The sequence below is a fragment of the Chlamydotis macqueenii genome, chromosome 1, assembly GCF_036417535.1.
Source record: "Chlamydotis macqueenii isolate bChlMac1 chromosome 1, bChlMac1.mat, whole genome shotgun sequence".
Lineage (NCBI taxonomy): Eukaryota > Metazoa > Chordata > Aves > Otidiformes > Otididae > Chlamydotis > Chlamydotis macqueenii.
In genome coordinates this window covers 213,569,683-213,596,386 of record NC_141556.1, presented here as the reverse complement: position 1 = coordinate 213,596,386, position 26,704 = coordinate 213,569,683, and the positions used below count along the sequence as shown (strand labels likewise).

The 26,704-nt window shown below is 52.1% G+C and overlaps 1 long non-coding RNA gene across 2 annotated transcripts in view; it reads left to right on the top strand.

Moving 5' to 3' along the window:
• LOC147602409 (uncharacterized) overlaps positions 1 to 26,704 on the top strand; it is a 34,781-nt gene that overhangs the window by 5,952 nt on the left and 2,125 nt on the right. Inside the window, exons 5-8 of one of the 2 annotated variants that reach the window (XR_015257531.1) lie at positions 658 to 782; positions 1,394 to 1,476; positions 4,241 to 4,432; positions 6,375 to 6,552. This is a non-coding gene — a long non-coding RNA (uncharacterized LOC147602409). Of the gene's footprint in view, positions 1 to 657; positions 783 to 1,390; positions 1,477 to 4,240; positions 4,433 to 6,374; positions 6,553 to 26,704 lie in introns of both variants that reach the window. The other variant, XR_015257532.1, reaches the window with a different exon arrangement.

Here is a 26,704-nt window from a genome sequence, read left to right as displayed (position 1 = left end):
CTGGGTAACTTTTACCTCTGGGGTTTCTCTGTGCTGCAGCTGAGGAAGGCAGGGGTGCTCAGAGCTGGCACGGGTCTGGCACTGAAGAGCAATTGAGAAGCCATCCTGGTGCTGAACATCTCTTGAAGGGAGCACAGCACATGGCAGATTATGTCTTGGAGGATTAAAAACCATGGGACCTGCAAAGATCACGGTGGGGGCAGCAAAGATGATACTGATCCTCTTTGCATCCTCCATCTCGAATGCATCCAGTCTTTCTGCAGAGGATGCAACAAGCCTGGGAGACTCCCTGATACAGTCAAATGCCCCAATTTGTGTCCCCCATCCTGGTAACAGCGTTCTCTCACCTGCCTGCAAGGGTGAGACAAAGCCAGCACTGATGTGAATGCTCCCCAGCCTCTGAACCTTTTCTCGCTTCTCCTGGCCACATCTGCTGTGCATCAGTTCCTCACCTAACGAGCAGGAATGGACAGAGAAGGTGAACCAGCCTTAAGGAAATCCTCCCTAGGTCAACTCAAACCTTTTCAAATCTCCCCAGACCATTTCTCAGAGCTTCCCAGGGCAGCCCCAGGAGCGGTGTTATCATGGATTCATCTGGGATTGCTGAGGAACTTGTTTGTGTCTCAGTTTCATTAGCCAAATCTCTCCCCAAACTAGAGCAAATGGGTCTGGATGGAGCCTGGAAGCAGCGGTGGCTGATGGAGCCTGAGGTCATCTTCCAGAGCCATGTGAGGAGCTGTGGGAGCTGGGTGCAGCAGCAGCCACCATGAATCCAGTCTCAGGTGAGTTCCCAGTAGCACTCAAACACCGTGGCCTCACCTCTAGGCAAACCAAACATGTGTTGGGTGAGGGGTTCCCCATCCAGAGCTAGTCAGAGCTCGCTGGTTCTCTGCGTACCCACATGCAAAGGCTTTGAGGGGGATTCTGCTTCTCTGCTCAGCTCAAGGGCAAGTTCAGCATTGGTGCTTTAATTTTCCCCTTGCAGCATCCTCGTTTGCCACTCTGAACTCATTCACGCGGCTCGAGGCATCACGGAGCGATAGCTTTGCAGGCAGACTCAGGCAGAATCACAGCCCTTTTCCCCCTCTCTGGCTTGCACCCGTGCCCGGGTCCCGGTTTGGCTGGAGCTGGAAGGGCCCAGCTTTGTTTGAACAGACGGCACACAAAGGATGGCAATGAAGCTGAAAGGCTGAGCGTCCCGTGGATCTGCAGGCCTGTCTGGTCTGCAGCAGCGACAAGCCAAACTCCTCTCTGCTAGCTTGCTGTGCCCTGGAGCGAGGGATGCCGACCCCTGGCTTTCTGGGAGGTCACAGGGTGGGTTTGTGTGCCCTAAAGGTGCAAATTCAGCCTGTGGATGCTGCAAAGCACTGGTCAGCTTTTGCTTCTTCAGCAGATGTGATGGAGGAGAAAAAGGAAGAGGAGAAGAACTGTGATTGCCCTGGAGGGGGCGAATTCTCCATCCGTGGTATCACACAGGTATGCCATGATGCATGACAGGCTAGCAAGGCCCCAGTAGCAGCTTTCCCACAGGGCATAAGAGGAGAGAGACTCCCTTGATCCCAGTTTGTAATCCCTGTTTAATACTCCCAGAGAAAAGTTCAAAATCCACAGGGTCTCCTGCCAACATGTCGAGGCGGGGGGAAATTCCTCCGGTGCTTTCGGGTGGAAAGAATGAGAATGGCAGAGGTTCAGCAGAGGTGACGGCAGGTCAGACTGCAAACCCCAGTGTCCTGCACCTTCCTGGAGCCGGGGGAGATGGAGTCCTTGTGGATAGCCACAGCTCAGGGGGTGGGAGTTTGCCGTGGCTGGACAGCAAGCTGGGAGGACCTATGTGGTTACTGGGTGCTGTCCTCTTTCTCCCCTGGCACGGGAGCTGTTTTGGGGTCGTGGCAGAATGACAGGACTCAGGAGTTTGGGGTTCCCTCTCCAGGCTGGCTGGATGAGCCGCCATGAAGCGATCGTGTGCATTCCTCACCCCCTCCCTTCTGCCTTTCAGTGACCGAGACCATCTGGATCCACCCAAAAAGTTAACCAAAAGACGAAGAAAGTGGTTAGTTTTTCAGCCATGTCAGCCCCACGGACACCAGGGCCATCTCAAGGGCAGGCTGTGAGACCTGTGATTCGGGGTGCCGTAGCCTCAGTTTCCCCACTGTGAGGAGCCTGAGGCAGGCAACGAGAAATGTGTCATTTCCAGCTTTTGACCCTTTATTGTAAAATATGAGCAGAAAAGGCCCAGGAGTGGGGAGGTTGGTTTGCTCAGAGCTGTGCACGGCATGGAGGCTGTGAAGGGGAATCTCTGATGTCTTGTTAAAAGCTGAGTTCCCATCTGCTGCGATGTTAAAGCTCTTCCTCGTCTCTTCCTGGCTTCCTGTTTTTGAGGAGCATACAGGAACTTACAAGGTTTGAGCTCTCTGCCTCTTCTTTATATTTAGTTGAAGCTGTCAGAAAGCTGAGAGGAGGCGCCGACCCACATCCAACCCCCTCGAGGCGCAGCAACGTTTCAGGCCTCTTCTAAGGAAACAGGATGTAAAAGGAAACCATTTATTCTGGAGCCAGCTGAGGGAACAGAAACGCCCCTAAAACCAACCCTTGCTTGGAGAGAGATCCTTCGCCAGCCAATCTTCTGCTTCCAGCACAGAGCTGCGCTGGGATGGACAGCGGGGCGGGTTCAACGTGTGCGTGAGTGTGCGTGTGCATGCATGTGCATGCCCGTGTATGTGTAGGCACACAAATTACACAACTGGTTCTCTCACCGATCTTACCGGTGTCCCTCAAAGTAGCTTGGTTGTTGGAAATCAGTCCCCAACAAGCCGAGCTGTGAAACTCTGCCGCTGGTGATGCCGATGGGATGCAGGGACTGGATGCAGGACAGGGCTGGGGCTGGTGGTTTTGCTGCGTTGTGGGCTTCAGGGTGCTTGATGCAGCAGTTTTAAGGCAGGAAAGGAGGGAGAGGAGAGCTGAATCTGAGGAAAGACACACTGGGCTCGGCACCCTCCCCTGCACCGGGCAGCGGTCCAGCAGGAGCAAACGGCATGCGCATTCCTCATCGCCCACGTGCTGCGGATATGTAAGCAAAGGGATGCTTAGGAAGGGTCTTGGCAGCCTCTTCATCTTTTCTGCCCTTACACAGACAATAGAAAAGCTGCCTAGAGAGGTACAACATGAGAAGGGGCTTCATCCTTCCCAGGGTGCAGGGACCACAAGCTCTTGATTGCCCCAGCCCTGGTGACCTTGTTGCGCTGATCTGGTGGGACCAAACCAGTTTGTGTCTAGATCTGAGTTGCTGCACCTTGGCTTGGGATGACACAATGCACCCGTGTGGGAGGCAAATGTCACGCGAATCGGGTTCCTTCACTTGGGTCCAAAGTCGGTCAGGAAGCGTTACCCTCGTGGCAGGTTAGGCTGAACCTGGGAAAGGCAAAGACCAGTCTCCAAGGCAAGGAGACTGGTGGAGGCTGAGCATGCATTGATGAGAACAGGGATAAGGGATGTGAGGATTTCTTTTCTCTCTGTGTCGTAAGAGTGGTTGAACTCAAGTGAAAGTTGCCCAGTTGAACTTAATTTGGCCTTTCCAAGCTTTTTAGTGCATTTTGCAACTTTAATGCCAGATCTGACGTCATTTTACAGTGCGTGACAGGCACATAGTGCCACACGTAATGTTTAATACATTTAACCATGTATTTCTGTCTGGAGTTTCCTATATCCCCGAATACCGATTCTGCATGCGGGACCATTAGCAAAGAGGGACGTCTTTCGTATGTCCCCATGCATCAAAACCCTCATACTATGCTTAGCCTAAGTACTCCTGCCTGTTTAAAATATGCCGGCAGAGAATTGCAGTGTGTATTTCTTAGCTACTGCATAGATTTTCAGTGCAAACTTGGCAGGAAAGAGGTGGCAGGCGGGATTTCTGGAAAATTCAAGGAGCCCACATGATGCAACGCTGACGCATTCTTGCAGAGCGACGCCTGCTAGTGTGATCTTTAGAAGGGGCCGCTAGCATTTTGCTCCAGACGTTAAGGGGCTGCATCTGAAGACTTTCCCAGGGTCAGATCTCTGTCCTGTCAGAGCACCGGGGTTTGTGCTGCTGGTACTGCAGAGCCACGTTCACGCATCAGGGAGAATGATGTTAATTTTGGAAGTGAAAGCCACTGATAGATTTCCATTTTGCTTCTTTTATAACTTGCAGGGAGGAAAGTTGTCGGTCGTCCAATGACCTTTTCTCTATTTCCCATTTTAGAATTAACCACAGCTGCTGCAGTCTTCACTGAAAGCACAAAAAAAAAATACATCCAGCTGTTGCAAACGTTTCTTCTTTGCTTCTTCCTCACAAATCACCCTCTGGCTGTTGGACACAGCAAATCTTGTGGGGTTTGAGCTGTGTGACGCTCAACTGGTGTCCTGGCCACCGGGAACCTGAAGGATTCGACAGGTAACTGGGACGGAGTGGGTGGAAATGCCTTTTGGCTGTTCCTGTAGTTAAATGAGCTACTGTGGGCCTTGGCAGCAGTTTGGCCACTGCAGGTGAATATGCCCTGGCTTTTGTCTGTCTCTTACATCATTGCATAGACCAGAGGTTGTATTAATTCGTAACACGCTGATGAAGCTGTGGTGATGACCCCTGTATTGCTAAGTGTTTAATCTAGAAAGGTTTTTTTCCCGGTCTTCCCAAATGGGTGCATAAACTCGCAGAGGTATTCGGTTGTGGGAATAATCAGGCACTCAGGAGATGTCTGCGGCTGCGTTGCTGCAGTAAGAATAGAAAATATGGACCCTGGAGCCAGGGAAGCCAGGGAGCCAGCTGTTCAATGGCAGATGGCCACGGTGATGCAGGGCTCGGCATCTGCGAGCTGAGTCAGACAGGGGAAGATCTGACTCATCACGCAAGAACTGCGTCTCCAGATGTCCAAGCATTTAGGCAAGGCTGATTGTCCTGGCTTAAGTCTTGGGGAAACTGAGGCACAGAGAGCAAGCCTGGGGCAGAACCAGAAGCCAGGTATCCAACACCATGAGTCCTGTACCAGTTTTACTGGTTTATGCTGCATTCCCCCTCCAAAAGGATGCTTCACAGAGGCATCTTCTCACTCCCTGGACAGATAATCTGCCTGGAGGGCTGGTGTCCTGGGATGTCGAGCTGCTCTTTGCCAGCTGGACCTAAGCAGAGCTGAGCCCCTGTGATTACCCCAGCTCAAATCTCATCCAACAGGGATGGATCTCATGGTCCTCACAGCCACAGAACAGCCTTCTGTATCCTTATCTTCTCTCCTACTTTCTGGTTAGTTTGCTGTAAGCCCCAGGCAGGAACAGGCTCTTGCTTTGTGTTTTTATAGCCCCTAGCACCATGGGACCATGATCAATGACCCTTCTCCGATGCGGATGCCCACATTTTGCTTTAAGCAAGGAGCTGTCTGTTTCCTGCAGCGGGAGGAGATGCACAAACTGCCTCTCTTTGCACCTCCAGCTACGGGGCTGCCCAAAGGCAGGACCATTCATGTTCCTTGCCCAACGCACAGCAAGTTAAACATTTCTTGCATAGCACCCAGGGTTTGACAGGCTGTTTCCAACACTGGAGGAGGCAGCGGTGCTGATGAACTTGGTTTTGCACACAAGGTCTCTTGTTCAGTGTGAGGCAGAGGTGGCTGGGCAGGCGTGGGAGAGGTGGGGTAGGAGGATTAGATGAATGAAGACCGTTGTTTCACTCCTGATTACCTTCAGGGGGATGCTGGACGTTTACCAGCCGTGCACAAACGGCTTGAATTCAGTCTTTAAAATCATTTGCACTTCTGGACTCTGTTGGCTTTGACAACAAGACCTGGATACCCCTGTGATCACGCCTGGTTTGGTACCCAGGGGGATGCTGTGGTTTGCGAATCGAAGCCTCTTACAGCTGCCCTTCTCCTCTTCTGCATGGATCTGGCTCCGCCCCATCCGGCTGGGATTTATTTCAAGCTCATTCGCTGCCCGAACATAGAGAAGAAGCAGCAAAGAATGAAAGGCAGCTCCTGAGCTTTGAATAGTTCAGGATGTGAATCAAGGGCTGGAGTTTATTTAAAGGGAAACACTCAAATCCTAAACTCCCAAGGCCACAGGTATCTGCGGATACGGTAATACCCAACTGTGGTTATTGTTGCGGTTTCCAATGGCAAAACCGTGTGCTGGACACGTAAAATCACGGAGAAACTGTAATTTGTACATTGTACAATTTGTAAACAAGCCACATTTTCTCCCAGGTGGAAACAGTTGGAAGATCTCCAGATCCAAAGTCCCAGTTTCTGTTCAAGCCCATAAACGGTTCCTGCCCCAGCAGTCCTGCGGCGCTGTGTCTGTGAGCGGTAACCCACCTAACAAGCGCTCCCTTCGTGGTCCTTTCCTAGGAGAACTCCTCGGCACCTCTTCAGAGACACCGCATCCACGTGGGAAATCGCTGTGGCATGGGAATCTGTTTTCTCAGTGAACACACCTGTGGTGAGGGATTTGCAGAGTAAAACGCAGAACGTTTGGTGTCTCCTGTGCACCTTGCTTCATGAACACCCTCCAACGCCAGATTTGCAGGTTTGTTTTCACATTTTTTTTTCAGGAATCCCACATGAGCATCTCTTTGTCTCCATTTTTTCTTCCTGATGGCTTTTATTTTTCAACTTTTAAAGTTTTTAGTTTTTTAAACTCTTTCCCATTTTCTGTCTGGACACAATGAGAGGAGTTAGAGAAAAGCCATTTCTCCGTCTCTTCTGTGGACCCTCTGCTTTGAGCATGTGTCTGTGGTGGGACTCCTAGTACAAAATTCCCACGTAGCGGCAAGCTGGGGATAATTTACAGTGAGGGCACGCTGGGCCATGACTTCCACTTTGATTAACATATCCAAAGGCTTCAGAATCATTCAAGCACCTAAATTAAATGTGTGGGTCTCTCCCAAGAGGTGGGAACCTCATGAGAGGCAAAACTTGGAAGTGATGGTGGATGAGAAGCTCAATGCGAGCCAGCAACATGCACTCACAGCCCAGAAACCAACGGCACCCTGGGCTGCACCCCCACAGCGTGGGCAGCAGGGCGAGGGAGGGGATTCTGCCCCTCTGCTCCGCTCTGGGGAGACCCCCCTGCAGCGCTGCGTCCAGCTCTGGAGCCCCCAACAGCAGAAGGACGTGGAGCTGCTGGAGAGGGTCCAGAGGAGGCCACGCAGATGCTGAGAGGGCTGGAGCAGCTCTGCTGTGAGGCCAGGCTGAGAGAGCTGGGGCTGTTCAGCCTGGAGAAGAGGAGGCTCCGGGGAGAGCTGAGAGCGGCTCCCAGTGCCCAAAGGGGGCTGCAGGAAAGGTGGGGAGAGACTCTTCAGCAGGGCCTGCTGGGACAGGACGAGGGGTGATGGTTTCAAAATAGAGGGAGGTAGATTTAGATTAGATATTAGGTAATTTTTTTTTATGCTGAGGGTGGTGGGACACTGTCCCAGGCTGCCCAGAGAGGCGGTGGATGCCCCATCCCTGGAAACATTCCAGGCCAGGTTGGCCGGGGCTCTGAGCAACCTGATGTGGTTGGAGATGTCCCTGCTCCTGGCAGGGGGTTGGACTGGATGGGCTTTGAAGGTCCCTTCCCACCCAAATAATTCTATGATTCTATGAAATCAAAACAAACTGCTTAGCTGGTTTTCCCCCATTTTTGTTGTCTTTTTTCAAACAGACCCCAAATTCAGAAATATCTTCAGTCACTGTGACAGTGCCTGTCTTGATGAATTAACTATTTAACAATGATTTTCTTCCTAATTCCAGCTAATAGAATAATTGGATCTGCTGGAGGCAAGTTCATAAAATGTGGGATGCATAAAGAATCCGCTCTGGGCTCCACCACGTAGTTTTAAATCAAGCGATTCATCACTGCCTCGGGCTTTTCTGATGGCAGCTTCAGCCACAGCGTTTGCCAGAAGGTCTGTCATCACCACGTGGAAGAGGCTATGAAATGGCAGGTGGGTCACTGGGAGACACCCCGAAAGCCCTGCAGGAGCCATCTTGGGCATCACAAGGCTGATGTAGTGTTGGTGCAAATAAATCCTCATGGACAGGAGGTTTCAGAGAAGCACTAGACATTCCAGCACCATGTTCTCCAGAGGTACTGTAGGACCTCATCACCTATGTTTTCCCATTAGCTGGAGAACCTCAGTTGTCTTGCTTCAGATAATGAGAAAATTGTGTGCCTTGATGTCACCCCTGCCTCCCTAGGCCAGCACGATCACTGTCCTCAGGGTGAGATCAAAGCGAAAACCTCCTCCAGCCTTGACTATCGCCAGAGTTTCTCTTGCCTGTCCGAGCCCCAATCCCACGCCCTGAATCCTGCCCTGGGAATATGCTTCCGGCTGCGTGTGGCCGTGGTCAACAGCTTCCCATGCTTCAAAAAGTGCCATAAAACCACAAGAAACAGCACAGCCCTGTGCTGCTCTCTGTGAGCTGCCTCTGATCCCTGGTGAAGCTGATGCCCACCCCTGGGAGAACAATTTTATTAGGGAGGACTTTCCAGGCTGTAAGTGTTGGTGAGGTGTGTGGAAAAGGCTGCTCCAAAGCAAGAGAGACAGTGGAAATAGAAGGTTTTTAAAACGGTAGAGACAGAGGAGATGGGCTGGGTGAGATTCAGTAGCTAACAGAGAGATGGGCCCATACAGATCAAATCAGTGTGCTGCAGGATTAATTTAGACCCTGTTCCTGCACGGGTGGTGAGACACCAGCCCTGGGCAGGGCTTTGCCCTGCAGAGACTCCCCCCATGCCCATGGCACTGCTGCCTCTGCCCCAGGGGGTTCCTCACTGAGCAGTGTCCAAACAGGACTCCCACCCGGCTCCACCATCTCCCCTCTCTGGGGAGCACCAGGCCCCAGCTAAACCCATCCAACGTCCCTCTCTGCGGAGCTCGAGGCATGCAGGGCCTTAAGTCTTGTCCTCCAGTGAAGGTGTCCCCAGCTGGTGGGAGCCTGGCGACCTGCTGCTGCCCTGGGCTGGGGGAACCCACTCATAGAACCATAGAATGGTTTGGATGGGAAGGGACCTTTAAAGGCCACCCAGCCCAACCCCCCTGCAAGAAGCAGGGACATCTCCAACCACATCAGGTTGCTCAGAGCCCCGGCCAACCTGGCCTGGAATGTTTCCAGGGATGGGGCATCCACCACCTCTCTGGGCAACCTGGGACAGTGCTCCACCACACTCAGCATAAAAAAAAAAAAAAATCTTCCTTATGTCCAGCCTGAATCTCTCCTCCTAGTTTAAAGCCATGACCCCTCGTCCTGTCCCAGCAGGCCCTGCTGAAGAGTCTCTCCCCACCTTTCCTGCAGCCCCCTTTGGGCACTGGGAGCCGCTCTCAGCTCTCCCCGGAGCCTCCTCTTCTCCAGGCTGAACAGCCCCAGCTCTCTCAGCCTGGCCTCACAGCAGAGCTGCTCCAGCCCTCTCAGCATCTGCGTGGCCTCCTCTGGACCTTCTCCAGCAGCTCCACGTCCTTCTGCTGTTGGGGGCTCCAGAGCTGGACGCAGCGCTGCAGGGGGGTCTCCCCAGAGCGGAGCAGAGGGGCAGAATCCCCTCCCTCGCCCTGCTGCCCACGCTGTGGGGATGCAGCCCAGGGTGCCGTTGGTTTCTGGGCTGTGAGCGCACGTTGCCGGCTCGTGTTGAGCTTCTCGCCCACCAGCACTCCCTAGTCCTTCTCCTCAGGGCTGCTCTCAATTCATTCTCTGCCCAGCCTGGATTTTGCCTGGGCCCACACCATGGCCCATGTTATGGTCTCGCTGCTCCCCCCACTGCCCAGCTCCTGCACTGTGCCTCTGGCTGCACGGCCAGGCTGTCTCCAGCCTTCCCCTTCCAAAGCCCACGTCTCTGTGGGGTTGGGACCTTGGGACCAAGGTGGACAAGTGGGGCAGTTGGTCTCCCCCGCACAACTCCTGGATGCCCCACAGCTGGTGGTGGCACAGGGTTCGCCCATGACTTTGTTGCCTGCAGAGCACAACATGCAACAGATTTTGGGTAAAGGCATCAGAGCCTCCATTTGCAGGGAAGAGGGAAGAGGTGTCTCTCCTTCCACTTGCTGTGGGAACGATGCTTTTCCAGGTCAGTGGTCCCTGGTGCATTGAGGAGAGCAGACAAAAGAGGTGGCCAGGGCCAGGCAGCAGAGGGGCTTTGACCTTCTTGGGGCAGGAACTGGAGCTCTGGGGCTCATGGATGTTCCCTGGTCCCTTCTTGGTCCTGGCATCCTTCTGCAGAGGGGCTGATATTGCTCTCACCCGTGGCTTTCTGCCTCAGCTCCTGAGCAGCTCCTGCTCTCTGACCCCACTGCATCACCTTCTCCGGTGGGTAAGTCACCAGGGGCCTGGCTCGAAGCATTCACGGACCTGGTGAAGGTCTTACACGGGCTCCTTCTCCATTATGGGTGCTGTAGCCCAGCTGGTACAGCATAGCCAGTGCTAGGGCCAGGTTGCAGGTATTATGCTGGGTTTGTAGAACTTCAGGGATGGGGTTTTCCAGTCCTTCTTTGTCTGAGCTTGTCTTGAGCTGCCTGAAGCTTCCTTTTTTTTTTTCCTTGATTTAGTTGTAACTGCATATTTTTCATAACCAAGTGGCTATGACTAATTTATTTCTGCTTATCTTTGTCTGGTGTAACCAAAGTTTCGTATAGACATTAGGAACAAGTAGGTTATCTGTGCAGAGAGAAATATTTATGCCTTTATGTGACATTGGAGGTCCTGAGCAGGGAGCTGCAGGATGAGAGGGGCCACGGGCTGGTGCAGAAGCCCCTGGGGCTGTTTCTAGGGCAAGTGGCACCATAAGGGATCTGTAGAATCACAGAATGGTTCGGGTTGGAAGGGATCTTCAAAGCCCATCCAGTCCAACCCCTCTGCCAGGAGCAGGGACATCTCCAGCCACATCAGGTTGCTCACAGCCCCAGCCAACCTGGCCTGGAATGTTTCCAGGGATAAATTTCCAAGCAGTTTCCACAGTAACAGAATTGGCCGGGGCTGGGAGGGAAAAAATGAAACAAAAACAGATGCATGCACCACATTTCACGGGGAACATTTTCTTTTCCTTCCTTCTTGATGGGACCATCCTCTCCCCCACGCTCTGCCCTCACATCCTCGTCTTGGCTTTCTTCTTTCTAGCTGATTCCTGAAGTTCAGATGGGCTTCTCGCTCGTTTCATTGATTCTGCAAATCCTTCAACACGAGGGATGCTAAAGAAAGCTGGGCACTCACCTGCTCCCGCGGTGTGACAGTATCAGAGCCCACCCCAAGCTGTGAGCAGCAGATGATCCTCCTGGCTGCAATACCGCTGGCTATAATACAGTTTATTTTGGGGGTAATGGGGTGGATTTCCATGAATGAGGGTTACTTCTGCCCAACATCTATCAGAGTGGGGTGAGGGGCAGAGATGATGAGTGGTGCCCTGAGGCTCTGCACTTCCCTTCTCTCCTGGTTCATCCTGGTAAGAAAGACACTCAGACTCCACAAAGTATTATTTAAAATGTGATTTACTAGAGTTAACGCTAGAAAGAGGGTGATGGTAGTATGGATAATGCCATGCCCCTTCAGATGCTGAGGACCTCAAATTGTGCAGCATCAAATGGGTGCCTGACCAGCGTTCAGCGTGCTGAGACATCCCATATGTCTTTCAGGATTCAAGTTTTGGTCAATGCTGCAGTTCTGCTAAAGGGCAGAGAGAGGGAGTCCTTCTCCTTCTCGTGGAAGCACATGCAGGATCTTCTTCTCTAGTAGAGGGTTCCCCAGACTGCCCAAACCCCAATTGCCGTCAGCACTCTGAACCGTCCATCTCTTTCCCATGGAGGGAGAGAAAGAGAGGCAGGGAGCAGCCAGGATCTGCAGGAGAAGCTTGCAGGAAGAGCGTAGCACAGGAGAGACATAGAGCAACTTCCTCATATAAAATCGTAGAATCACAGAATGGTTTGGGTTGGAAGGGACCTTCAAAGCTCACCCAGTCCAACCCCCCTGCAAGGAGCAGGGACATCTCCAACCACATCAGGTTGCTCACAGCCCCATCCAACCTGGCCTTGAAGTGGAACAGAACTTATTTGCTCCCTTGTGAGAACCACTGAGGCTTCGTGCCAGGTCCCTGGTGCAGCCAGAGGCACGGTGCAGGAGCTGGGCAGTGGGGGGAGCAGCGAGACCATAACATGGGCCATGGTGTGGGCCCAGGCACAAATCCAGGCTGGGAGAAGAATGGATGGAGAGCAGCCCTGAGCAGAAGGCCTTGGGGGGGCTGGTTGACGAGTAGCTCAACACGAGCCGGCAACGTGCACTCACAGCCCAGAAACCAACGGCACCCTGGGCTGCATCCCCACAGCGTGGGCAGCAGGGCGAGGGAGGGGATTCTGCCCCTCTGCTCCGCTCTGGTGAGACCCCCCTGCAGCGCTGCGTCCAGCTCTGGAGCCCCCAACAGCAGAAGGACGTGGAGCTGCTGGAGAGGGTCCAGAGGAGGCCACGCAGATGCTGAGAGGGCTGGAGCAGCTCTGCTGTGAGGCCAGGCTGAGAGAGCTGGGGCTGTTCAGCCTGGAGAAGAGGAGGCTCCGGGGAGAGCTGAGAGCGGCTCCCAGTGCCCAAAGGGGGCTGCAGGAAAGGTGGGGAGAGACTCTTCAGCAGGGCCTGCTGGGACAGGATGACGGGTAATGGGTTTAAAACAGAGGGAGGTAGATTCATACTTGGTATAAGGGAGAAATTTTTTACGCTGAGGGTGGTGGAGCAGTGTCCCAGGTTGCCCAGAGAGGCGGTGGATGCCCCATCCCTGGAAACATTCCAGGCCAGGTTGGCCGGGGCTCTAAGCAACCTGATGTGGTTGGAGATGTCCCTGCTCCTTGCAGGGGGGTTGGGCTGGGTGGGCTTTGAAGGTCCCTTCCCACCCAAACCATTCTATGGTTCTATGAGTGGGTTCCCCCAGGCCAGGGCAGCAGCAGGTCTCCAGGCTTCTGGCAGCCAGGGGACACCTTCACTGGAGGACAAGACTTAAGGCCCTGCAAGCCTCGAGCTCCGCAGAGAGGGACGTTGGATGGGTTTAGCTGGGGCCTGGTGCTCCCCAGAAAGGGGAGATGGTGGAGCTGGGTGGGAGTCCTGTTTGGACACTGCTCAGTGAGGAACCCCCCGGGGCAGAGGCAGCAGTGCCATGGGCATGGGGGGAGTCTCTGCAGGGCAAAGCCCTGCCCAGGGCTGGTGTCTCACCACCCGTGCAGGAACAGGGTCTAAATTAATCCTGCAGCACGCTGATTTGATCTGTATGGGCCCATCTCTCTGTTAGCTACTGAATCTCACCCAGCCCATCTCCTCTGTCTCTACTATTTTAAATCCATCTGTGTCCCATGCTGTCACTCTTGCCACCTTGCAACCCTTTTTTAAGCTTCACTGGAAGAGGAAACCCCCCCATAGAGCCACGGACAGACCCTCAGAGAGTGGCAGGGCCAATCCTGCAGTGGCAGAAACCCTTAAACACCCAGAGTTGGAGCCAAGGCGGAGCTCAGAGCCTTTCTGAGCGATGCGAATAGAAGAAAATGCCACATCCCACCATGTCCCGTGTCACGGGTGGCTCAGGGTACGTGGTGTGCGTAGTATCTGCTTTGCACTGTTCTTTTCCTATTCTGGATTGTCGGTCCTTTCGGGTGGAAAAAAGATCAAGGTCTGGGCATCTTCTGGGTATCCCAGTGTGCTTCAGAATTGGTGGCTCTATTGACAAGAGCAACGTGCTGCCCTCGCTTGCTGTAGCTGTTAGTCACTACACCGTGAGGTGACAGATCTCCTGCTTCTGAGGCATCTCCATGCGTCCTTGAAGGACATGCCAGGGTGCACAGCCCAACCCAAGCAGCAAGCATTCCCTTTAGCAGGGGATGGGAAGGGCCAGCTTCCTAAAATGAGCTAGGAACCGGAAAAACAAAAAGAGCTGGAGCCATCAGAGGGGGCTTGCAGTGATGCACTTATGGTCTCCCACTTCATTCTGATCCAAAACTGCAGCCTCACATCAAATGCCAACCAGAAAAGGGCGTTTTGGTTGTAGGGAAGTGTTTTATTTTCTTTAATTAGTTCGATCTGAACTGGATGGAGACCAAACGTTTTCTTGATGGCCAGCAGAGCCCTGAGCTGTGCAGGGCGTGATTGGAGCCGACAGCCTCAGCGGTGTCAGTGCAAATGCCAGCAGAACCTACCGATTGACCTGAAAAAGCCCGACGGATCTGACACGAAGCATTTCATGCTCAGGGAGCGGACATTTTAAACAAAACATCAGGAGCCATTCCTGCACAGATCCCCTCCTCTCCTGACTTTGCAGTTACTAACCGTTAGGAAAATCCCTGCAGAATAACTCAAGAGGTGGAAACACCTTATTTCCAAGTTGGAATAACCAGCTGAAGCAAGAAGTTTTACCCTATGTGCATCCAGAACAGAGCAATTAGAGCCTGTCATGATTATTCCAGCCTGTCTGTGGTGATGTACCAGGCATCTGAATGGCTACGCACGCATCTCCAGCTGCGACATGCTCGCCTTTCTTAAGGATGCGATGCTTCCCAAGGGGATCTGCTGAAGGAAGGAGGAATTAAAGGCATATTGTTATTCACTGACACACTTCATCAACAGGCCGCCTTCCTGAGGAGCGACAGCTCAGGGTCTCACCTTCGAGGGAGGATCTGCTTTATCACGGCGTGGCAGCTCGCTTCACCCCACCTCGGAGACAGCTGTGATTTATTTCAGAGCCGGATTTCTGCTTCTGTGCAACAGGGTGGCGAGACGTGGGCTTGGAGAGACAAGCCAGGCTGCATCGGGGAGGCAGGGAAGTGGTTTCACACTTCCAGCATCCCTCCTGTAACCACTCTGACGCTGCGTCCCCAACCAAGGTCCCAGCCCCACTGGAGCTTTGCCTTCCCGAAGGAGCCCCAGTGCTTTTCTCCTGGTGCCCAGAGCCGGTTGCACAGCAGAGCCCTTCCCCTGACCTCTGCGCAGAAGACTAATCAGATGCACGCCGTGTCCGTTTCATGCCTGGACACGTGCTTGCTGCCCACCAAACAAACCTCTCCGCGACCGCAGCCCATTTCCCCTGGGGAGTCTTGTTCCACCTCTAAACCCCGTGGCCTTTTCCTTGCAAACGCTTTATTTCCATCCTCTTGGCTCCCATCTCTGTCCTATAAACGGAAAGGCTTAGACAGACACTGCTGCGCATTTAGGGCTGTGTGACCACGAGATTTGCTGAAGCAAACCCAGTCAGCTGATCTATCCTGGCACACTCATTAAAGGAATTATTTTCCACTGACATTCAATCTGTGTCTGCACAGGGCAGGGGGGAAAAGGAAAAAAAAAGGGTGAGCTGCTATGTTTTGCATAACTGGTGAATGAGAAGCAGCCAGCCAGCATCCCAGGAGATGGGGACACCTCTCTGCCATCTCTACATCACTATCTGCTTGCTCTTTGTCGGGGATTGTAGTGATAGGATGAGAGGTAACAATTTTAAACCAAAAGAGGGTAGATTGATATTGGAATTTAGGAAGAAATTCTTTACAGGGAGGGTGGTGGAGCAGTGTCCCAGGTTGCCCAGAGAGGCGGTGGATGCCCCATCCCTGGAAACGTTCAAGGCCAGGTTGGCCGGGGCTGTGAGCAACCTGATGTGGTTGGAGATGTCCCTGCTCCTTGCAGGGGGGTTGGACTGGATGATCTTGAAGGTACCTTCCAACCCAAACCATTCTGTGATTCTACCTCCAGCCTTTTCTCCTGGGTAGAATCAGATGGGCTGGGACTAGGAAGATGCCTCTTTATTCCCATAGGACATTCTCTCCTGAGCAGCCAGCATGAGCACAGTAGAGATAAAACTTCCCAAGGCAGATCTGAGGATCAGTCCCATGATGGATGGAGGCCCTACCCCATGTTGTGTAACACTTTCTAATGTTTGAACAACTTTTCCCTCTCCAGGAGACTGAAGGTCTTCTTGTTATGTCCTGAACAGGCTTTGCGTAGGATGCAACCAGCTCTGGGGTGCAGCACCATCCCCAGCACCAGCTGTGATGATCGGAAGGGACGGCACAAGCCTGGGAGGCGCTGGCAGAGCAGATGAGGCCGTGCCCTTGTCCATGAGGGTTAGATGCCGTCGAGGGCTGGAGTGATGCACTTGGCCAATGTGCATGTCCCAGGCTGGGGGATGGACACCAGCCCCGTCAGTTCTGAGCTTGTCTGGAGGACATAAGGATGAGGAGATGGCTGGGGGCCTCTGGCTGATTACAGGATGTTTAAGTGTGTGATGCTGTATGAGAAAAGGCAAATGAGATTCCCCAGATGCATCTGGAAGGGTGTTTTTGGCAGATCAGAGAAGGGTTAGAGCTGCGGCACCGACCCTTTGGGATAGCTTCTCCTGCACAGCCACTTTGCTGGACGCACAGAGACACCAGCACAGAGAGGCATAGCCGAGCTCAAATTATGTCAGAGGCAATTCCAGGCTGCAGCATCCACTCCTGGGCTCCCGAGGCCTCTCAGCACCGGGCTTTCAATAGGGAATATTTACACAGGAGACTGTGTGTCAGGTACCAGGGTGCATTGGAGACCAGTCTTCAGCCCTTTGGACCTTGGATGTCATCTCCAGAACCAGAGTGTTCTGCCCATGCTTGTCTTCTGTATTAAATTGCCATTTTTCTGTTCGGTTGGAGAGAGGGACAAGGAGAGTCAAAGCTCTTCGTGGCATTGTGGGTGTCTCCTCCACCTGCAGAGCTCTCCTGTAAAGCAGTGTCGCTAAAAAGATGTCAAGAAAACTCCTCTTTTATGGCAGCCTACCAAGTTCAAGCAGTGCAGACCTCTTGAATTTTTGCTGCTCTGAAATCAAACTGAGCTCCAAGTACATTTTTGTATCATGGTGATAAAACCACTGCTTTCTGCCTCGCCCCACTGCATCCTTTGGTGCAAGACCCCGTGTTTCTTAAGCCAGGCTGCTATTCCTCCTGGCGTATTCTCTTAGCTGCGTGTCTTTTAAACCAGAGACGGGTTCAAGCCCCAAATGACCTATACCAAGCTCCAGTGACTAGATTTTCATCTCTGTGATGGATCAACCTGGAGATACTTCTGAACAAGGCAGAGATTTGAATTTGGTACCGAGATCTGAACTTCCATTCCTAGTTGGATCAGAGGATGGCTTCACGTACAGGCTGCTGAATCTAAAGCTTTTTCATAAAGTGCACAGCTTGCACTAAAAAGAAAGGACAGCTGGGCATATATTGGATGCGTTCTTGGGTTCAAGTGGATGTTTTTGTTTGGGTTGAATCTACGCTGAGCTGGCCAACTGTAATCTGCAGCCTTAAACTCAATAACTTCCATTAAATAATATTTCTAAGGAGATGGGGAAATACTAATGCCATTGTATCAGGCCCTACTGAAGTTTGCTTGAAACGCCATGTACAGTTCTTGTAGTTTGGAACAAGAAAAAACAAGTTCACCTGGAGTGAGTGCTGTTGAGCAGTGATGGGTTCTTCAAGACATGGCAGGTTTGGAGAGGGGACATTTAGCTATCACTCACTGGATACCAGGCAAAGAAGATGGTGTTGGTACGAAGGAAAGGTCAGCATCATCCTGGGATGCTACTCACGCAAACAGTCTGCCTTCTGTTTTCTGTCTTGGAGAGCCTTTGGCTAGTGAGCTGTGTGTAGCCTGGTGTGGATATCAAAACAGGAGGGACCAACGAGAAACTTGGAAAAAAAAAAGTAATGGGAGAGACTGGCAATGAGGAAAATGCAATTTTTGGGAAAAGATGGATTGAAATGGGATTTTTAGCCAGAAGAAACCAAGTGGAGACATAAGATGGCCTTAAAATACATAGAGAAAGCTGGTACAAAAAGGAAAGGAATAAACTTTTCCCTGCCCAGGATGCATGGGAGGAGATGTTACAGGCTCAAACCCTACCAGTTAAGGTCAGAAATTAGGCAAAAATTACAAGGATGAAGAGAGAGGAGGCTGGAGAGGGCTTGCAATTCCCACGGCTGGAGGTCTTACAGCATATGGTGGATAAACACATACCATAGCTGGGCCTGTCTGGGGCAAGGGATGTATCGGTGGCTTTTTGAGGGCTCTGTGATTCCAAGTGAAAATGATTTGTTTAGTCTAGGAAAACAAAGGATGAGACATCACTGCCTATAAATACCTAGTCTGGAGAGGGAAGGGGTAGTAAGCACATGGGGGAGAAAAAATAAGTGACTTTGAGACTCAAATTTTGGGACAGTGTGGACCAACCTGGCTAGGCAGGAGGAGGACTCTGAGCATCAGAAGGTCCTGTTCATGACAGCAAGGATCTTCTCCGCCTCCCAAAGTGGGGAACTGAGAAAACCAGACTTGCTCAAGGAGGAGCTCAGCATCTGCGGATGAGGTTACACGCCCTGGTGAAACTGAGTTTCCAAATTTTTTTTTTGCAAAGTTTACTGCACCCAGGTTTCCAAATTCCTGTTGAGCCCTTAATGAAGCTCAGTGAAAACATCTGATGAAACCATGGAAGGCCTTGAATTTCATATGGTTTCAACCCAGGACTATGGTTTCAACATAGCTCAGGCCTGCTGTGACCACAGGCAGACTTACGTGGAAGGTGTCTTCTAGTGAGCATGGCCCTCAAGCATTAGAACAGAGTAGTTCAGTTGTGAGGGACCTACAACGATCATCTAGTCCAACTGCCTGACCACTTCAGGGCTAGCCAAAAGTTAAAGCATGTTATTAAGGGCACTGCCCAAATGCCGTTAATAAGTCAGACATGTCCCTGCTAGCACAAGCTGTGACTGGGGCTGCAAACATCTGGCCCAACTCAGACAGGACCATCTGCTACAGGTAGCTGCTGTATTGTGTATGTTGGTGACCTCTCTGAAATTTTGCTGCAAATGAGGTCAACATCTGGACTCTTTCCTTCCAACTTAGCTTTCCAAGATCTCCTTTCAGGCTCTGCACCTTACGCTCCCCTTGAGAAACCACGGCTTGCCCCTGAGGCTACCCTAGACCCACATCAGCACTGTGAATCATGCAGGGATGGATTTATTGCTGCTGTGTGGTGAACTGAAGGTCTTGTATCACATTTGCAGCTGCTGCAGCATCCGTATTGGCAGCTCCTACCAACACGGGCTGCAGGACCAGGGTGTGCTCCGTAGGCGCAGCAAGATGTTGTTATGGTTGGGCTTGATGACCTTGGAGGTCTTTTCCAACCTTGAAGATTCTATGCCTGAAGATTCTAAGAGGCAGATCCTGCTTTTATAGGTTTTCTGCTTGTGTCGAAGGAGAAAAGGAGGCAGAGGGTGAGTGACCGCAGCTTACCCAGATGAGGGACGTAGTTATCCCATGAGTCATGGGCTCCCTGGTAGTGTGGTCATCCCTGGATGTCTTCTTCTTAACACATGGCTGGACCTGTCTGTGCATACGCGGCTAATCTGAGCTTGCAAATAGACCCAAGGCTTCCTTGGGAGGGTTGAGGTCCCTCACTGTGCTTTGCCCAGCCCTGGTGACCACGAAAGCCTTGGCTGCACCTAGGGACCATCACTGGGACAATTTCCACGTGTGATGTCTTTCTCTTGATGACCAGTCTTCCAGCCCTCATGATGGGGCAGCTCTCTCCTCTGTTTCAGTATTTCACCTCTCCTCCTTTCCAAAACATGTGTTTGGCAGCTGGGAGAGACCTTGGAGGCCTCTTGGATGCATCGCTGCACAGCTGCTGACAGTTGGGGCCAGAGAAGGTCTCTGCTTCTTGGCCGCTCTTGACAGCCGCCCTCAGCCTCGCGACTCCTCCTTGTTGCTTTCCAGGGGACGGCTGAAAATCTCCAGGCGGAGAGAGGGGCTGGAGCGCTCCCACGGAGGGGAGAGGGCGAGATGGAAATTCCTGCAGGGAATGAGTCACGCTCCGCGTGCACGACTGCGCCTGGAAAAAGCAGCCACTGGCAACAGCTTCCCATCCTGCTGCGGTGCTGTGGGGGGAAGAAGGGCTTGCTGGTTCCTTTGGGATCACTTTTTTTTTGGGGCTTCCTTTGTTTTAATGGGGATGCATGGCAAGGCTGAGCATTTACTGCCCCTTCTCCTGTGCATCCTTCGCTCCGGCATCGCAGCAAAGTGCCCAGTGGCGTTTACTCTGTGGGACTGGGAGAAGGAAAGAGGGAAAGGACCTCTTTGGGATGGTGTAAGATTGCTTCTCCAAGCAGGAGTATTCCTGCTGTGCTCAGTGCGTTTCCAAGCATCCACCCACAGGGAACCGACGTCCCTCTGGTCCCTGGTTCAAGGGTAGGACGGGATTGAGGTGTCGTGGGCTGTGCTGTGGAAGCTGCTGCGTACACGCTCCTAGCCTCCAGACATTTCTAGCCTAAACATAAAGTGAGGGGGAGTTGCTGGAATGGTGGTTTTTTGGTGGTGGGTTTTTTTTTTTCCAAAAAATGGTTTTCTTCAGAAAGCGCTAATTGTTTGTGCTCGCCCTTACGTTCACATCTGTGAGCCTGTACAGTGCTCACGAAGTTTCATGACATTTTCATTAGGAACAGGCTTTATGGTTTTTCTGCTTCAAGATACAGAGAGAATTTTTAGGCTGGAATTTTACCCAGGCTGGGGAGGAGCAGCAGAGCCAGGAATCAAGTCCCAAATGATTGTCCCATTCTTAGCAAACCCCTCTGCGTCCTTCTCCCTCCAGTGACCACCTCTCCAACCCTCTGGGTTTTTCCCTGTCAGCTCTTCCTCCGTTTCACTTTTGTGGCTTTTTCATAGAATCACAGAATGGTTTGGGTTGGAAGGGACCATAAAGATCATCCAGTCCAACCCCTCAACGCCGGACAGGGACATCTTCCACCAGACCAGGTTGCTCAGAGCCCCGTCCAACCTGGCCTTGCTTGGGATGTGGCACCCACAGCTTCTCTGGGCAACCTGGGCCAGTGTCTCATCTCCCTCATCATAAAGAATTTCTTCCTTATATCTAATATAAATCTACTCTCCTTTTTTTTTTTTTTTTAATTTTGCCTTGATATCAAGCAAAACTCACCATCCACCTCCCTGCGTTTGTGCTGTTATCGCCAGCCTTGGGAAGGAATGGTACCACTGCATTTGTTTCTGCTTCCCTCTCTGTTTAGCCTCTAATTTTCTGAAAGATCTTCCTGTGCAAGGGTCTCCTTCTGAGCACTGAACCATTGCACGCGCTTCGTAGGAAACATCCCCTGCTCCTGCCTCTCCGGCAAAGCCGAAACGCTGCTGCCTAAAGAATTGTTTGTCAATCAGGCGATACCGGAGATGGTTTAGGCAGAGAGGGAGCAGCATTAAACTGGCTTTGGGTGTGGGTTTTGGTTCTGTGATGGAGCTGCAGAGCATAATCCGTGCTTAACTTTGCTGGGGTTCATGCATCGGGAGAAAAATAAAGAGCCCCCCGGGCTGAATCTCTGGCTGATGGCTGGAATTTGAGGAAATCCTGTGAGTTTCTAATCTTAGGGTAGTTTATTCCTTTAAATAGAAAGGCTTAAATGGGATTGACTCCTACAATCCTCCTGCTCTGGACCAGTCTGTAATCTTTAGTGGTGAGCAATGGGCACGGACACTGCATCGCACATCCTTTCTGCTTCTGCTGTGAAGGGAGAACAAGGCTTAGGTGGGCTCACTTTCTGCTTCTTTGTCCCATCCTTGGAGCCAATTTCCGTCCAGCCCACTTTTGGAGCCAATTTTGGACACACTCGATGGGCAGCAGCAGCCTCCGAGCTTTGTGAAACTGTGCAGGCAGAGAGAAGTTATAAATGACCCACAGGGGAAAGGCTTGAATACCAGCACAACCCTTTATGCGACACTAGAGAATCCACATGGCTGAAATGACCACAGCATGTCCTGGGTTTGACTTAGTTGTACCACGTGCCCAGAGCATCCCTGACTCTAAAAATAGTCCAAGGACGATCTAAAGCACAATGTGCTACGAAACCCACGGTGGAAGAAGAATGCTCTGGAGATGCTGTTGAAAGGATGGTTATAGATGGGAAAATCTGGAGGCATCACCTCCAGGTGAGATACCTGGAGTTCCTAATTGGGTCATTAATTCAGAAGAGTGTAATTAACAGAGTAAATTAACCAGGTGTGAAAGCCAAAGGCAGCAAGGTCGCTAAGTGGCTACAAATCACCCTGTTGAAGAAATCCCACTGGGCCAGCTGGTGTTGGCAGCCCAGGTTTGGTGCTGAGTGGGTAAGGTGGTGATACCACCTGGAGACCTGTCCCAGCTCCAGGCCTGCCCCTTCAGAGCAACAGGGAAAGGACCCTGCCGTCTGCTGCTGCCTGTGTCCAGACCTCTGCCAGGTTTCTCCTCAGCTGTTTGAAGCCCATGTGAAAGGAGAAAGGAGGGATTTGGTGGCAAGAACAGGTCATGGAACAGAATTGTGATGGATCCATTGCTGCAGCTTCACAGCTCCATGGCCCCAGGCCATCACCCAGGACTAACGCAGCAAAAAAACCAAAATGCTGTAAATGAACGAGATACAGCTCTGGTCATGGAGAAACTTGAGACTGGGTGCCTCTCTGTGAGATGTAACAGGGCTGGCCACACTGGGAAGAGGTCCTTGAGGATGAAACCACTGCTGGGGTGAAGTGCCCTACTCATGGGCAACGCCCAGCCACGCTGCATCCCTGTCTGTCTGTCCATACAAGAAGTGTGGCAGACACCTGGAACACAACTGATCCAAGACACCCTCATCATGGGATCTTTCAGGTGGAATACCTGGAATGCTTTCCAAAGCTTATTTGTTCAGTCTGGAAGGGAACATCTTGCTCATGCATCTTCATGTTCATCTGCTCTGACTCATGTACAAAACAGGTCAGAGGGCTTTGCTATGGCGCGAGGGAGTACCTTTTTTAGGATGACCATCTACATTGCAGATCTCCAGGAGAGCTGCCTACCCTGGTGAGTGAATGCAAGTTTCTCCGTGATTTTCCAGTAGGATATGCCGGGGGCGGTCACAGACTTGAGAGCTTGGCAGCCTTTTCAGTGGTGCTGTTTGCTGCGGAAACCACTTCTTTTTATCCTTGTATGGAATAATCATCCCCTGATGTCTGTGCTGAAATCTGCGATATCTGCAGTGCTCAGGCTCCCCAACTTTACAAGGTCTGTGCCACCACCCACCACAAACCCCAAAGCAAGACACCAACCCTGGCTTTACCCATCCTCTTCCTCACTTCTGCAAATCCTTCTCCCTAAACCTACCCCTGGCCCTTCCTCTCAGCCAGAAGAGCAAGTCCTGGAGAGCAGGTCCCACTGCGTGTTGGCTGATGGTTGGCAACACGTTCCCATGCTGGGCAGCAACTCCCAGACCGGATCACCTTATCTCTGCACAGCCCTGTCCAGAAGAAGAGTCCTTGCGCTGCCCCAGCCTGCCCCAGCTTCCCCACCCCACTGATGCATCTCCAGTGCCCTCTGATGTGTCCTCAAGGCACAGGGGAGGGCAAATGGAGCATTTTTCTCCTCCCACCATCCTGTCCTGGAGCATGTGGGAAGTCCGAAGTTGCTGAGAGACTGCAATGAGTCAGCGTTTGCACGTGCTGAGTCACTGCAGGGAGGCTCCAGAGAGGAGAGGAGGATTCCCAGCCTCATCGGGGTGTGGAAATGTCCCAGGAAAAATATCTGTCTGAAAACAAACTCTTATTAAGATCAGGTTGGATGGGGCTTTGAGTGACTCAGTCTAGTGGAAGGTGTCCCTGCCTATGGCAGGGGGGTTGGAACTGGGTGATCTTTAAGGTCCCTTCCAACCCAAACCATTCTGTGATTCTATGAAACCCATTGAGCTGCCAAGGACAGGTCACCACCTTGTAGGGTTGCTTCTAGCAGGGCCACCATGGACCAGGAATGTCATCCCAAGAGGAAAGGTTTTTGTCTGGCCCTGCCTCCATTTTAATCATTTCAGATGGCCCACATCTCATCATCTGGGAGGTGTGCCACATCCCTAACCCATGGCTGCCCTCGCAGACCTGTCCTGGGACATGCCAAGAGTTGTGTCTCGGTAGCCCCATCACACCAACCCTGAGGAACCATGCCATACTGGCAGGGAGGCTGTGGAGGAACGACTAGCAAGTCCACAAAGCAGGGCTTTTGGGATGTCTTTTGAGTAGAACTAATTCCCAGTCCCCTCACCGATGCAGTTTGTATTATTGTGGGGTTTTTTTTAGGTAAAGATGCTCTTGAGCACATGTGGTGGCTTCAGGCATGGATCAGCTCAGGACTTCATCCCTGATGCTCGAAGAAGGTTTATGATTTAAAGGTGAAAGCTGCAGCACGGGCAGGTCCTCCGTGCTGTACGTCCTTGCTGACACCTGCACAGACACCTGAATATCATTGGTCCCTTGATGAACAGCACAGAGTGTGCCACAGGATGCTTTAGATGCACATCACCCAAATCACCCGCTCTCTTGCCAAGCCCTTGCTGGCCGTAGGGACGCTCCTCACAGACAGCCTGAAGGAGTCTTGGTTATTTTTGTCAAGCCATTGATTTCTTCTCTCCTTTCTTTCAGTCATAAAATGGGAAAAACATGAGCCCCTAGGATGGTGACAGGTTCAGAGGGACGGTGAGGGGGGACCTTTCCCTCCACAGGTATGGTGGGAGCTCATCAGCACCACGGCAGAGCCAGCTCTTCCTCCAGAAGATCTTCCTCCCTTCATCCTACCTGGGAGGTAACCTATTTACTTTCTCATATGTGGCTTCCTTTCTCTTCACCCTTTTCTCCTCCTGAAATCAAGCCATAGGCAGGACGTGGATGCATGAGAGGGATGCAAACCACAGAGATTTATGTTGACTTTTTTGCTCTCGTCAACGTTCCATACTCCCTTCAGGTTCCCTGCTCTGGTTAAGTTCAGTGATAGAGTGAGGTAGTCCTGGCTGTAGGTTTCCACCTCCATTTCCAGCTTGAATGGGATAAATTTCCAGGTCAAGAAGAGCTGGAAAAACCATCCCAGGAGGTTTTGGTCTCAGGGTCTCTGCTAGGAGCTGCCTTTAACATGAAATTAATTTTCTGTGCTTGCTCAGAGCAGAGGCCACGCAGGGAGTGAGGCCAGAAAAACAGGGGGTCATGTTGGAGTTCCTTTTTTTCTTCACTGAACTCTGAAATAAAAGTATATCTCAAGCTTGTTTGGGGATTAACAAGAAAAAATTCATCTTGATGGGAACCATCTGTGGCCGGGAGATGCCGGCTGCTCTCTGGTTTCCACCCAGCACGCAGACACTGTTATTTTGGGTGTGTTCCTCTCCCAAATATTATTCCTCTCATCCCTATGCTGGTCAGAGGAATCCCAACTATTTAAGGAGGTTTTTCTCTCTGGATGGGGCCCAGCATTAAAAGCAGCAGCAGCTCATTACACCTATATAACATAATATTTGCTTTCTTCGTTAAAGCACCGCTGCTCTGGCACAGCTTGCTGGTGGCTGCTGGTCTCGCTAACATAAATACTGGAAGCATCTTTGTTGTAACCTTTACACCCCAGACGTTAGCTCATGTTCAAAGAAAATCTCATGGCCTCTCCGACCTGTCCTTCAAACCAGGAGGGGAAAACTGCCCCAAGGAGCGGAGATGTCTTGCTCCACACAGAATCACAGAAGGGTTTGGGTTGGAAGGGACCTTCAAAGCCCATCCAGTCCAACCCCCTGCCAGGAGCAGGGACATCTCCAACCAGATCAGGTTGCTCAGAGCCCTGGCCAACCTGCCCTGGAATGTTTCCAGGGATGGGGTATCCATCACCTGGAATTTCTCCCCACCTTTCCTGCAGCCCCCTTTGGCACTGGGAGCCGCTCTCAGCTCTCCCCGGAGCCTCCTCTGCTCCAGGCTGAACAGCCCCAGCTCTCCCAGCCTGGCCTCACAGCAGAGCTGCTCCAGCCCTCTCAGCATCTGCGTGGCCTCCTCTGGACCCTCTCCAGCAGCTCCACGTCCTTCTGCTGTTGGGGGCTCCAGAGCTGGACGCAGCACTGCAGGGGGGTCTCCCCAGAGCGGAGCAGAGGGGCAGAATCCCCTCCCTCGCCCTGCTGCCCACGCTGTGGGGATGCAGCCCAGGGTGCCGTTGGTTTCTGGGCTGTGAGCGCACGTTGCCGGCTCGTGTTGAGCTTCTCACCCACCAGCACCCCCAAGTCCTTCTCCTCAGGGCTGCTCTCCATCCATTACCCCCCAGCCTGGATTTGTCCATGGGGTTGCCCTGACCCACATGCAGGACCTTGCCCTTGGCCTGGTTCAAGTTGCACAACTTCACAGCATCTCCTGTGTTGCTGAAAATGAGTGTGTTCACACCAGTCCCCCCATGGTGTAGAAGAGTGCGGTGATTGCTGGGGTGGCTGCTAACCCTACATGGGGCTTGGGATATCTGTCAGTTAAATGCAAACTCTTCTGGGTTGGAGGATTGACAACGGGAGAATAAAAAAGTGTGTTTACATCATCAGAAATGCCAGAGGAGGAAAAAGCCTCCTAGACCAGGAAGAGGAGGGAAAACTGAAGGTGAAACCAGCAGAAGACAGGGCAGGTCTGGTCCCGGGAGGAAAGGAGGAGAGGCTGGAAATGTTTCTCTACTCTCATTGTGCTTTTGCAGTTGAGAAGGCTGCCCGGTTGAGGTGCCTCCTCTTGGGATTAGCTCTTGGCAGGTTCAGCAGGAAGCTGGAAATGAGACGAGACCAACAGGTTCTCGGTGCTGCCGTGGCTGCAAGAGCCTCTTGGATGGCAGCTACACACCTGACTGGGGATCCACCCTCTGCTGAAGAGCAAGGCGCTGAGCTGAGCTGAGCTAGCTAGGT